The 14,510-nt window shown below is 34.9% G+C and overlaps 1 non-coding gene across 1 annotated transcript; it reads left to right on the plus strand.

Annotated features, from left to right (window-relative positions):
• Nucleotides 1-5,456: 5,456 nt before the first annotated feature.
• On the plus strand, nucleotides 5,457-5,561 carry LOC122127859. Its single transcript, XR_006151308.1, has one exon. It is a non-coding gene; the product is annotated as a U6 spliceosomal RNA (small nuclear RNA).
• Nucleotides 5,562-14,510: the final 8,949 nt, after the last annotated feature.

Here is a 14,510-nt window from a genome sequence, read left to right on the forward strand (position 1 = left end):
TCAGAGAAGGACGGGAATAGGATAAGAGAAGGGGAGGGATAGAAAGGAGATGTGAAAAGTTAAAAAATAAGAATGCTTAAAATTTTATATAGGTATATAGAGGTAGTATGGCTATTAAGGAATTTAATTCTAAGAGGTTTGGAATTCAGTAATAAATTTCTGGATTAAGTTGTACAAGGGGGGATAACGTCTAATAATCGACTACAGGTATATCTGAGAATGAGGAGAACAGCAATTAAATCATGCAAAGAAGAATGAATGAGAAGAAAAAGTGAAAAGAATGAGAAAGAAAGGAGAAAAGGGTCAAAAGGTCAGTAGAGCTAAACAAAAATGAAAAAAAGCACACACATACATATACCCCTAAAATAAAAATTAGAAGAGGAAGAGAAAAAGTTAATAGAAAACAATTTTTAAAGTTAAATATTAAAAATTTTCTTACTAGAGACCCAGAAAAACAAAAAAATCAAAAAAAGGTTGGACAAACTGGATTGCATGCAATTGCAGAGCTACTGCCTGGCAAAGGACATAGCTAGCAAGATCAATAGAAATCCCACGGATTGGGAGAAGATCTTCACTAGCCATACAACAGATAAGGGACTCATATCTAAAATATACTTGGAACTCAAAAAATTAAATCCCCCCCAACAACAAATCCTCAAAGAAACAACTGCCCAATAAATAAGTGGGCGAAAGGCTTAAAGAGAAACTTCTCTGAAGAAGAAAGAAGGATGGCCAATGGACACACGAAGAAACGCTCAACCTCCCTAGCCATAAAAGAAATGCAAATCAAAACAACATTAAGATACCACCTCACACCAGTTAGAATGGCAAAAATCAAGAACTCTAATAATAACAGATGCTGGAGCGGATGTAGACAGAAGGGAACCTTAATTCATTGTTGGTGGGACTGTAAACTTGTTCAACCACTTTGGAAAGTAGTATGGATGTTTCAAAAAAGACTCCACATAGAGCTCCCCTATGATCCAGCAATCCCACTATTGGGCATTTACCCAAATGTTTACAAACAAGACCACACTAAACCTACCAGCACAACTTTGTTTATTGCAGCATTATTTACCCAAGCTAAGATCTGGAACCAACCCAGATGCCCCTCAGTAGATGAATGGATCAAGAAAATGTGGTATATATACACACTGGAATTCTATGCCTCCATTTGAAAGAAGGACATTGGCCCCATTTTTTAGGAAATGGAAAGACTTGGAAAAGATTATATTAAGTGAAGTAAGCCTAGCCCAAAGAAACATAGATCCCATGGTTTCCCTTATTTGCAATAGTTAGTATATGTATCAGTCAAGCAGAAAAGGTCAGATAAGTGATGTTAGGAAAATGAACCCTAAGATATGTATTTAAATGTTTTTTTCTTTCATGCATTTGTGTCTATTGCATTTATAAGATTATTTCTTTGTTGCTTTGTATGTCCCTCCCCCACATTATAACCCCTGCTTTCAATGTATTTGATGTCGGTATAATTTGTGAAGGGGAAGGGGAAAACAAGTCATTTATATAAGGATACAGGTGGACCTGTTGCAACAATGAGAAGTACAAGTTGTCATGTCGAAAACGAACTTTACTACTTTGGTGGGGGGGGGGTGGGGGCAGGATTTGGTTCCGGGGCAGGGGGAGGCTTGGAAGGGGAAAAAAAGGAGGTGGCTACAATGCTTGATAAGAAATGTACTCATTATCTTGTCCATGTAATTGTAACCCCTTTGTAAAGTTTTTTCACAATTAAAAAAAATTAATTAAAGGTACCAAAAGAGTTCTTTGCTTTTTTTGGGTGAGATGGGAAGATCCTGTATTTCTCTTGTGTCCATATCCAGTCTCTTTTTGGAGTCTCTGGTCTGCTTGTGGTGTTTTACTTTCCTGTAACTTTATTGTTTTCTTAAGTCAGGTTGTTTGAGTAGGCAGAAAAATGCTTTGCTTTACCCAGGATATTGTCATCCTCCTTCCAGGCTAGTTCAATGGGAGGGATATCTGCTTTGAGTATCCCAAAAGAGGGTGATGGCTGTTTCTTCTACTTTGGAGATGCTGTGATGGGGTAGGTTCTGGGTAGTGTTGAGGCCTTTCATCGAACAGTAGCTTTGCTCTGAGGGGCTAGCTTCTGAGGTAGTCACAGAGCCCAGCCAGGAGCCATTCTCAGGGTTTACTGTTACTGAATTTCAATTGATTGTCTAGACTGTTGTAGGGAGGGGCAGTCTGTGGCTCTGTTTATCCAGTGAAGAAAGCCGCTCCTGGGGCTGTTGCAGGACTGGGCTGGGTGAATTTTCCCTGGGTGGAGCTGAGCCTGGAAGTTCAGGTTAGATTCCTGTGAACTGCTAAATGACTTTTTGTTTTCATCCAAGGACTGAGTTGGAGCTAGCTGCACAGCCAGGCCTTTGCCAGTATCACAGAAGGAGATCTCCGGTAGTGGGCAGGGAGGGGTAGCCTTCCCATCTCTGTTCCCTGAGAAGGAGTGAGGAAGACAGGCTCCTACTCACACAGGAGTCTGGTTCCTGGGTCATATCTGGGCCTGTGGTCTGAAGGATGAAGATGTCTGCTCCTTGTCAATTCTTGCTGGTGTTGAGTAGAATCCTCTTGCTTGCTGTGTCTGGTGCCTTTGTCCTAGACTCTCTGTGTTGCAGGTATGGTGGCTCCGGCCACGACTGCCCCTGCCACATTCGCAAACATGGCTGTTGGCAAGTGCTCAGATTTGTCTCCTGGCCTGGATTTTTCCTCTCTGGCCTAACACTCTGTACTGTGGTTGCACACTTGGTGTGATTCTCTAGCTTAGGACTCTTCACTGGAGCACTGAAACTGCTTTCTATATGAAAGCTTGTTTAGCTTCCAGCTTCTCCTCAGCTATCTTCCCGGAACCCTAAGTTTAAATTTTAAATGACAAATTCTTTTCAATTCCTTTCACTCGGGAAGAGGTGTGGATAGATAAGTGATATGGGCAGAATCAGAATTATTCAGAAGGTTCTAAATGGATGTTTACCTAGTTTTCTCTCAGCTGGATCATAGAATACAGACTGTCCTAACTGGAAAAGTTACCCTTCCGAGGTTTTCTGCATATAAACACTCCATCAACATTTTGACTACCAAGGTATTAGTACCTGGTCACTTGTTTTTTTTTTTTTTTTTTTTTTTTTTGTCGGTCATGCAGGCTGAACTCTGGGCCCTGGCACTGTCCCTCACCTTTTTAGCTCAAGGCTAGTGCTCTACCACTTGAGCCACCGTGCAGCTTCTGGCTCTTTTCTGCTTATGTGGTCCCGAGGAATCGAGCCCAGGGCCTGATGCATGCAAGGCAAGCACTCTACCACTGAGCCAACCTTCCAGCCCCTCCATCAACATTTTATTAGAGAATTATTCAAGATTAGCTATATGTTGATTGATAGTGACTGATCATGAGAGAAAGTTGAGGGAAAACCATCTACACTTCAGTGAGGTTCTGATTTGTGCTTCACAAAATGTTATGAAAGCTCTACATGAGAAATCTAGCAGCTGCATGTCTAAAAAGTCCTTGGGTTGTTACATTTTCTGATATTGTCTCAATTCACATACTTCTCCTTGGAGTTCCGTACTATTTCAATGATGCTGTATTAGCTCCTCATTACAATTTGCAGACTGGTCTTTTTATGAAATTTGTGCTTTTCAAAATTGCTCTCCAAATTCCTTCCACAAACTGCATACAAAATTTATCTGAAATAATTTGTATCTGTTTATAGTGCATATACATATAGAATGTAGTAAAAATTCTCATAGCAATTATACTGCACTAGCTTGTGGGCAGATTCTAATGTAAATAATATACTGTGTTCATGTAGAGTTTTTGAGTATCCAAAGTAATAAGCCTGTGGTTCTAAAGCCAATACCTTACTTATATTGAGTGACAAATACATCTTCATATAAGCAGAGAAGTTTTCCTTGTATCTTTTTAACATATATTTTTATTATAAATACTGTATAGATGGGTTACAGTTACGTAAGTAAGGTAATGAGTACATTTCTTATTGAGCATTGCTACCCCCTCCTTTGTTTTTCCCCTACCATCCCTTCCCTTCAAACCTCTCCACCTCCCCCCTTCACCCATCCTCTGGTAGAGTGTCTTGTATATTTCATTGTTACATAGGTCAACCAGTATCCTTATATCTTAAATGAAGAAATCCTGGCTTGATTTATGCTGATTCTACCTGTGTAGACACATCTAAAATCACTGGGCAAGTCCAAGAGCACATAAATGCCATCATTTTTTTGTCAGTTGGTATAATTGTGTTCTACACATTTATTGACAGGTTACAAATTATTCTCAAACTTTAAAACATTAAAAATACTTTCTTTTTTTTCTTGTTTTCTTGGCCAGGAAATCAGCAAGACCTCAGTCAGCATTTCTCACATAGGAATTTTCACATGGGTTAGTTAAATGTATATGTAGAGTCCAGTTTTCTGAGGACTCACTCATCTGCCTAGGAATTCATGCTGGTTGTTGGAAAAAGAGCTCAAGTAAGGATGCCATTTAAACCCTTATTACTTTACTCTTTACCAGGGTATTCTCCTGCTACTTTGGTTGTTGAGAGTGTCTACAAGAGTAAGCATTACCTGAGGAGCAGGGAGACACCATATGAATTATACTTACTGAGGTTTCCAAGTGACTTGCTATCACTTGTACTGCATTTTGTAAGTCAAATCTCTCTAAAACTACCTGTTTTAAGAGATAAGAGGAGTGGTAAATGAACTCTTAGGGACAAATACATCTTCAATATATATTGTTCCAAGTATTCCGTTTAAGTCATATTCAATAACTGGTGAAAATTGTGTTGGCTGAAATTATGTGTCTTTCTCCATGTCTGCATGTATCCATGTGTATATGTATGTGTGTGAATAGAAACATACATGTGTACATCATAGCTTATATCATCATTTATTCCTTGCTAATAAATAAAGTAAGGAATTCCTAAAGTTTTAACAGAAACTGTGTAGTTAAAATCTTAACTCTTCACTCTGCTTCTTTACACAAAGACTTTGCAACTTCTCATTAATAAAGTTTTCATAAACTCTGAAATGTACATACTTAGTACTTAATGTCTGCTACCAAAAATCTTAAATACTTTACAGAAAAGTTTTAGACCTGCCAAACAGTCCTATTTTTGGCATATATAAGCAAAATCCCAAAATTAAGCATATTTAAAACATTAAAACTTAAGAGTTGCTGCAATGTTCATTGTGACAGGTGCCTTGTATAGAATAATTGAATTCTTCCTCCTACACATCTCTTGAACTACAAATATCAGGAATTATTTTGTTTTTGGCATGTCTATATTGATTTTATTCTTAAATGTGTGCTTATGTAAGAAATACATGATTCTAAAATTTCACAACTATTCTTTTGAACCTACTTTTTGTTGGATTGTCTAGTTTAATAAAATCAATAAAAATTATACTTTCTATATAATAAATGTACTGTGCTCAATTTAGTCACATACACTAACATTGGAATGATACAGAGAAGATTAGCATGCACCCTGCACAAGGATGACATGCAAATTCTTGGAGCGTTCCATATTTTTACAACAACAGCTGCTGAAAGGTATGTGGCAACAAAGGAACCATACTGCCTTCTTGGTGGGAGTGTAAACTTGTTCAGCTACTTTGGAAAGCAGTATGGAGGTTCCTCAGAAGAATCCACATAAACCTTCCCTATGACACAGTAATCCCACTTTTGGGGATTTACTCAAATGATCATAAACAAGACCATACTAAAACTACCAACACAACGATAGTTATTGAAACATTATTTACGATAGCTAAGATATAGAACCAAACCAGATGCACCCATTAGATGAATGGATCAATTAAATGTGGTATATATACACAATGGAATTCTATGCCTCCATCAGAAAGAATGACATCTCCCAATTTGTTAGGAAATGGAAAAAAAAATATTGAGTGAAGTAAGCCAAGTCCAAAGAAACATAGGTCTCATGATTTCCCTTATTTTCAATAACGAATTTATGTCTGGGATAAGCAGAAAATTTCAAAAGATATGTGAATATAACCAGATCAGATGATGTTAAAGAAATTGAACCCCAAGATAGGGACACTAGTGGTTTTTTGTTTCTTGCTATTGTTTCTAACGTACTTATAATGTGCGATGTCATTTTTTTTTTTTTTTTGGTTTCTCTGTATGTTTCTCCCAATGCTATAACCCCTGTTTTCTCTGTATTTGAAGTTGGTGCACTTACATCTTGTATGTATGCTTCTCTAATTTGGGGAGGGGAAGGGAAAAAATGCTCAAATAGGGATACAGGTTGACCTATTGTAACAATGAGATGCACAAGACACTATGTTGAAAAATGAACTTTACAATTTAGGCAGAGGAAGGAAGGGTAAGGGGAGTGTACTTGTGGAGGTGTGAGGGAAGGGATGATAGGGGAAATATAAAGGAGAAGGTAACAATGCTTGTTAGGAAACGTACGAGTTTCCTTGTTCTTGTAAATGTGACCCCTCTGCACAGTATTATTACAAAAAAAACATACAAAATGTTCTGAGATGAAAGAGTTTATTTCCTCTATTTTACCCATATAATATCGTTAACAAAGAAATTAATGCAGAACACTGATATGAAGGTAATTTGAATAAATGTGTGTGTGTGTGTGTGTGTGTGTGTGTGTGTGTGTGTGTGTGCGGCAGCACGCAAGCGAACACACACGTGCATGCGAACCCACGCCATGCATGTATATTGGTGTGCTCAGAGTTTAATATCGGGGCTTCAAGGTCTTGTTAGGCCTTTCCTGTCTAGATTGGTGAGCTACTCTATAAGCTACACCTCAGTTCCTGGCTCTTTGCTACTTCATTAAACATTTTGAAAAATAATTTCATGAAGGTTTTTTTTTTTTTTTTTTTTTTTTTGGCGCTGATTGGTTCCCAAGTGTTATCCACAGATCTCAGTCTCCTGAGCAAATATTCAGAGTAGATAGGATTATAGGTGTGACCAGCCAGCACAAGGCTTTTAGAATAATTTTAAAAGTAAAAGAAAATTTATTTCATGGAGGCCTGTTTTATCATCTAATTTGAAAGACTTTTGGAGTGATTATATGCCAATTTAATTCGTTTGGAGATTAAAAGAGAGTAAGTGATGATATTTAAAAGTTTTAGTACTTTTTAAAAAAGAAACTGGAACTGTGGGACAGAAGAAATTTGGCTGTCTTCAGACCTCAATTTGTAAGCTCAGCTCTGTGCATGATAACCCAATGTCACCAACACAGTCTGTATTGAAGACAAAATGTGACAAAAAACAATCACTATGGGCAATATTTGCTAGGCTGTTATTTCCTGGACAATATGAATATTGAATTGAGAGTGTAAGAGAATGGAGAGATTTCTTGGTATTGCTGAAAGACTTTTGGAAACTTTGATTCATTTCCTTCCTCACTGTGCGTGTCTTTGGGCCATGCACTTACTGTCTTTAACTACAATTTTTCCCAACACTACAATGGTAATAACATTAGCATTATAGCAAATGTTATCTTAAGAATTAAGAGAATAAAACTTGTGAAACACTTAACATAAACCTATGAATGAGCTTTGAGTTTAGCCAGCATTCTTTTTTAAGTACTAAATAGTATGTGATAAGTAGTACAGAAACCATTACATGTAGTGTGAGCAACCAGAAGTAATATCTATTGACCATGCTCTGCTTCCAAGGAAGCCAGGTGGATAACTTCTTATGCTGTAAATCAAACTAGTTATCTTATGTCGTGATAGTGCAAAAATATCAGAGACAGAACGATGAATGAAGGTTGTAGACTGAGGTGAAATCCATATGAAAATATGCAAATCTGATAAAACATCAAAGTAAGCAGTATGTTGTGTTTTACATCATTTATGTTACATCACAAAGATAAGGAAAACCTAGAAGAATAAATTGTCTTTTTGATATTCTATCATAGGTCCTTAGAAGGATGAACACTTTCCTCATCATCAGATGAGGGGAACTATATTTTTTGTTTGCTTCCTTCCATTTATTCTTCAATTTGAAATCTGAACTACATGAGACTGAAAGAAACCAAGTGAAATGAGTCATGCAGGCTTTGGTAAGAGCAAAGTAAAATAAATAAAATATATATAGCCTTGTAAAATGTCTAACTAAACTGAGTTATATAGTCTCAAGCGTTAACAGAAAATGATTTAAGCAATATCATGTTATTAAAAAAATAAAAATGTTAGGAGCTGCTTAATTTTTTTCCTTTCTACTACCTTGAATTAATTATTGATTTTCTATAGAGAGATTAAAGATGAGATTAACAAGAAACTTGATTAAAAATGAGCAAAATTTCTGAATAAACATGTTTTCCAAAAAGCCATGAAAATCGCCTGTGGATTTACAAATTTGTATTTAATACAACTTCTATGCTGGCTTAATGCTTTGTGAGGAGTTCACTAGAGAAATGTAATTCAAAATTACTATGATACTACTTCTTAACTGTTATAACTCTTATCAAAAATATCCAAGGAACCAGGTATGGTGGTAAAGACTGGTAATTCCAAGTGATTGGAGGTTGGAGTAAAAGTATTTGAGTCTAAGGCCAGTCTTGGATACTGCACACAGTAAAAACCTGCCCTTTAAACAAACTCAAAAGGTAATAATGTTGGCTGGCGACACTGTGGAGAAAAGGAAATTTTCTACACTCTTGGTCAAAATACAGGTTAGTGTTCTCGTTGTAGAAAGTAGTATGCAGTTTTCTAAAGAAATCCAAAGTTGAAATAATCACACACAATCGTGTGATTATTTCTCTCTGGGTAACATAAACATATCTGTAGTTCATTGTTATTCACATTATTCACAACAACAGCCAAGATATAAATCGAAGTCCAGTGTTCACCTACAAACTAATAAAGCAACTGTGGTACATGCACAAATATTTTTTTCTGTTGATCCCTAAGTAATTTTTTATTGTTTTCTTGTTTCTATGTGATTAACCTCCAAATTAGAAATCCAGATATATAATTTAATTTAATCAATACTATGTATTGAATACTACTCTCTGCATTCTTCACACTAAGATCACCAAATATGATGAGTCTGAAATAATTAGTCTCTTTTTGACCTATGTTAATATTCTTTACAATGTGAGTGAAATGTTTAAAAAGTAGTATTTGTTTTAGCTTAATTGCTCTGATGAGACAATAAATGATAATATCAAAGCTTAAAAATTATTTGGTTTAAAGTTTAGAATTCAGGAAATGGTTTTGACTACTTTGGTTACTGGAGCCTTCACTACAACCTCATGAGACAATTTATATTGATGAAGCAAAAATATCACATTAGACATTTATGAATAAAAAATCGTCATTCTGGATATGTAGAGCTACATATACAACATAGAAAATTTAGCTTCTTAATACCTGAATATGGTAGTACATTTAATTGCAGGGTAAGTACTTGTTCTGAAAGGAGATAAAATTGCACTTATTTGAAATGTAAACCTAAGTATTTATTTGAATAAAAGACAATGATTAAAATATCACTCATTCAAGAAACAAGACGCACAATTAGTTGTTTTTCATGCCAGTTATGTTCTGCAAACTTACTACAAATACTAGATTAGAAAACCTAATTCATTGCTTTGTAGGGAAATAGTAATTCTGTTTCTTAAATCCCATGACAATAACTTTTCCTCAAACAATTGCTAAGTAACTGTTTTATATTTTTTGTCATGGAATCTTATTCGAAAAATTTTTATTCATCAAGTTAAATAATTGGCAAACAATATAAATTATGCATGGACAAAGTTTATCTAACATGAGTTTTTTTTTTTTCCAGAGGACAGATCATGGCTCTCTTAATGAACACTAGAAGGCAGTGTGTTCTTTTTTAATTTTTAGTTATTTTGTTAATAGATATTAATTGTCAGAAATGACAATTCCATAATATATTTAATGTATTTGATTATACTCCCTCTATTTCCTTCTCATTGCTCTTTCCTCCAAAGATCTGTTTTTCATATAAAATTCCATCTTTATATATACGCATATAAACTAATTTGGAACATTTAAGCTAAACTGCAAGTTAATTCAAGATGTACAGTGAATTAATAGGATGAATAAAAACCTGAATATTTTTGTTAACTTTTGAATTGAGCTATCATTATTATTACGGTTAGGGTTAAGAACCCAGACAGAATTAGAAAATGGATTAGAGAAATAGAAAATTTAGGTTCATCACAGGATGACCCATTGCAAAAATGATACACACAAGACACTATGTTGAAAATGGAGGATGACCCATTGCAACAATGATACGCACAAGACACTATGTTGAAAATGAAGTTTACACCATGGGGAGGGAGGGGTATGAGAAGTGTGGAAGGATGGGATAGTGGGAGCACAAGAAAGAAGTGGGTCACTATGCTCAACAAGAAACGTACTCCTTACCTTACACATGTAACTAATCCCTCTTTAAAGCATCTTTTCAACAAAATAAAATTTTTAAAAAATAATGAAAAATAAAACCTGACAGGAAATAGAAAAACACTTAAAAATTTATGTTCAAAATGCAAGTAAAACTTAGACCTACACGCTGAGCAAGAGTTAGGATAAATATGAAAAAATTGGCTTGCTATTAACATGATGATTTGGTTATACGTAGGTTTAGGATTAGGCAAGGTGTGCCAGTTAGAGCGGGGTTAGGATGAGAAAAACATGTAAGACATTGTGTAAAACTGCCACATATTTTAAGAAGAATGAATGGTAAGAATGAATGAAAACCAGTCTGTGTTACTTTAAACATTCAGATATAATTTGGTTTAAAGTGTGAGATATTTTTGTTCCGGTTAGGGTTAGGGAAGGATAAGCTTTGAGGTGAATTTTAGTTTTCCAATAAGAAGTAGAAGCCAAAAAAAATGTGCGATTGAATAGAATCTAGAAAATTTTCCTTACATTAACCATTTGGTGTTAAATCAGAATGTGATTTGGATTAGGTTTCTGGTTAACCGGAGTTGAGGATAGAGTAAAGAAATGGGTTAAACTAGTGGCTCACGCCTATTATACTAGCTACTCAGGAAGCTGTTTTCTGAGGATCGCAGTTCAAAGGTAGCCCAGGCAGGAAAGTCCATGAGACTTTTATCTCAAATAAACCACCATAAAACACAAAAGCGGTGCTGTGGCTCAATTGGTAAAACACACACCTTGAACTAAAGAACTCAGGAATCATGCCCTGGCCCACAGTGCAAGCCCCACGACCGACAAAAAGAAAAAAAAAGATGTTAAATATTAAGTAAAGCTGAAACTTTTTTTAGGAATTCAGGAAAAACTGGGATAATGGATATTTCATAAAATCAGGATTTGAGATGAATGGGTATAATGATTCCTGTTATGGAACAAAATACATTCAGAGTTAAGAGTGAAAAATCTGTAGGGTTTACAGGAAACCTGCAATTTATTTCAAGAATTACCAGTGGAATTTCAGTTAGGATTGCATAAAACGAGCATTTTTCATACATTTTAGAATTGGGATACGATTAGTGTCAGGGTTATGGTTAGGATTCCAGCCATGTTTAGGCTTAGAGTGAAGGAGAAAAAAAATGAGGGTCAAAATGAAGGTAAATTTTAATATAAGCCTGGTAAGAATTAGAATGAATGTAAACTAGAGTATTGCTATTAATATTAGAATCTACTTACAATGAGGCTGATGGTTATTCTCAATGTTCCAGTTAAGAAAGATTAATTTTGGGGTTAGAAAATGACTTAGATATTGGAAAAATTGAAACCTATGTTTGGAATGATGAGTGAAAACTAGTGTACTTATGTTAGTGTTAGTATTGTCATATAATTCGGATTAAGATTAGGGTCAGTATTTTCTTCTGATTATATTTACTGTTACAAATAAGAAAGCTCTTAGTATAAAATTGTGTTCACTAACAAGTAGAAGCAAACATATGAGGCGGAATAATAACTATAACATTATTATTATATTTATTTTTCAGTGATCATTCTTGTAGTGGTTAATGAGAGTTTTCCAGCCAGGTTTAGGTTGAGAGTTAGCGTTAAGTAATGGACTAGATGGTAAGTAAATCTGAAACTGTTTTCAGATACAGTGGTTCAGGAAAAGGTAGAATCAATGAAAACTACAGTATTTTTCCTGGTAAGAGAATTTGAGGACAAGTAATATAATGGCTCATGTTAAAGAACAAGATGAGTTTCAATGTAGAGACAGAAAATTTGTGGGCATTAGGGCAAACTGAAACTCATTTCCAGAGTGAAAACTGGAGTATTCATTACAATGATTAAAAACTAGAGTATTTTTCTTAAACATTAGAATTGGATTATCATTAGGGTGAAAGTTAGGTTTTAGTTCCAGCTAGGCTTAGTTTAAGCATTAGGGAAATGGAAAATTTAGGGTCAAAAAATGTAAATCTTCGAATAACATGTAGAGTTATAATTAGGTTGAATGTGAAATAGAAAACTGGTAATAATATTAAGATTAGAGTATGATTAGGGTGAGGATTAGGGTTAGAGTTACAATAAAGACAAGACAATGAGTGAAACGACAAACTATTTTTAGATAGATGAGTTGAAGTTACTATGAACAAAAACTAATGTATTTGTGTGGCTTTTAGACTCCAAAGGCCATTAGTTCTAGGTTTAGGTTTATTTTCCTGATTCAGTTTAGGATTAGGGTTAGGGAATGATAAGCTTTAAGGTAAAACTGAGTTTCTACTAACACTTTCAAGTAAACTAAGTGCGAAATTTAACAAAAATTACATATTTTCCCTAATTTTCCTATTCAGGGTTCAATAGGGTTAAATTTAGAGTTAGGTTTCTAGTAAGGTTTAGATATATAGTTAGGGTTTGGAAGGAGAGTAGATTTTAAATAAACTCGCAGTTTCTTTTTGGATATACAGTTCAGTAAAAGTTAAGATCAATGGAAACTATGGTATCTTTCATGATATGAGGATTTGAGGTTAATGATTCCTAATAGGGAACAAGATAGATTTCAGAGTCCACGTTAGGGAATCTGTAGGATTTGGAGCAAATTTCAAACCATTTCAAAGACAATGGGTATCTGTAAGGATGTATCTAAACTTGATTAATTTCCATTAATTTTAGGATCGGGTTACTATTATCATCAAGGTTACTCTTAGGGTTCTGACCAAGATTAAAGTTAAGTTTAAGGAAATGGAAGGTTGAGAACTTGAGTGACTTACTTTATTTGTGTATATATACGCACTATTCTAAGGCTTTAACTCAAGGCTTGGGTTCTGTTCCTGAGCTTTATGCTGTAGGCTACAAGCCATGAATCCACTTCCAGCTTTCTTTGGCAGTGAATTGGAGACAAGAATTGCACAGAGATGGAAAGGGATGGGAAGAGGAAACAAAGGAGAAGGCAATTCTTGATAAGAAATGTACTTATTACATTGCCCATGTAATTGCAAACCCTCTGTACGGTATTTTCCCAATAAAAAATGAGAAAATGTGATATATATGTATATTTATGTATATATATGTGTATATATATGCGTGTGTGTGTATATATATATAATGGAATTCTATGCCTCTGTCAGAAAAATGACATCTCCCATTTGTAAGGAAATGGAAAGATGTGAAAAAAATTATATTAAGTGAAATATGCCAGGCCCAAATAAACATAGGTCCCCTAGTTTCCTTTACTTGTAGTAACTAGTACATGGTACCGTATGACCATATAAGATGATGTTAATTGAAATGAACCCCAAAAAATAGGGACACAACTGATTTTTTATTCCATGAGATTCTTATGTCTATATAATCCCCAAAATAAAGTTGGAAGAGGACCTACGGTTCATGTATGGAGCACCACCCACTAGGGAAAAAGCTTAAGTGAGAAGGTAGGATCCTGAGTTTAAACCACAATATCAGCACTTAAAATAGTTGATTTCTTTTCCTTGGGGTTTTTATTACATTGCTCAGAAAATAATCAACCTTGAATTTATGTTTAACATTACTCTTAAAATCTAGTTACATTTATTGATGTTATTCTCTGTTTTTGTAAATTTTATTTACACGTTAATATCCAGTAATGGAAAGAGGTGACTATTGTTTCACAAGTTTTTATGGCAGTTGAATATGTGGATGATAGATGCATACAAGGAATTTGGACTGATAATATATATGTGCAAGCTCTTTACATAAAGAAATGATAATTGAAAAAGCTGTGGGCATGTACGAAATAAACTAAAGAAACAGCAAGGGAAGATGAGGTATGATTCTGGAAAACACACAATTTTAAAAGAAAAAAAACAAGTAAATTATGTAGCTTTTAGTAAGAACTTTGTAACACACACACATTTTATGCCTTATTTCTACTGTAAGGCATTTCAGCAAATTTTATTTTACAAAGTTAAACATGATTGACAATTAATATTAACTGGCTTCTGTGTCAGGTAAGGAATTATTCTAGCCAGTTGCCAGGGGTTCATGCTTATAATCCTAGCTACTCAGAGGGCTGAGATCTCTAGATCCTAGTTCAAAGCCAAGTT

Source organism: Dipodomys spectabilis, unplaced genomic scaffold (assembly GCF_019054845.1).
Source record: "Dipodomys spectabilis isolate Male_0828 unplaced genomic scaffold, ASM1905484v1 ptg000314l, whole genome shotgun sequence".
Classification (NCBI taxonomy): Eukaryota; Metazoa; Chordata; class Mammalia; order Rodentia; family Heteromyidae; genus Dipodomys; species Dipodomys spectabilis.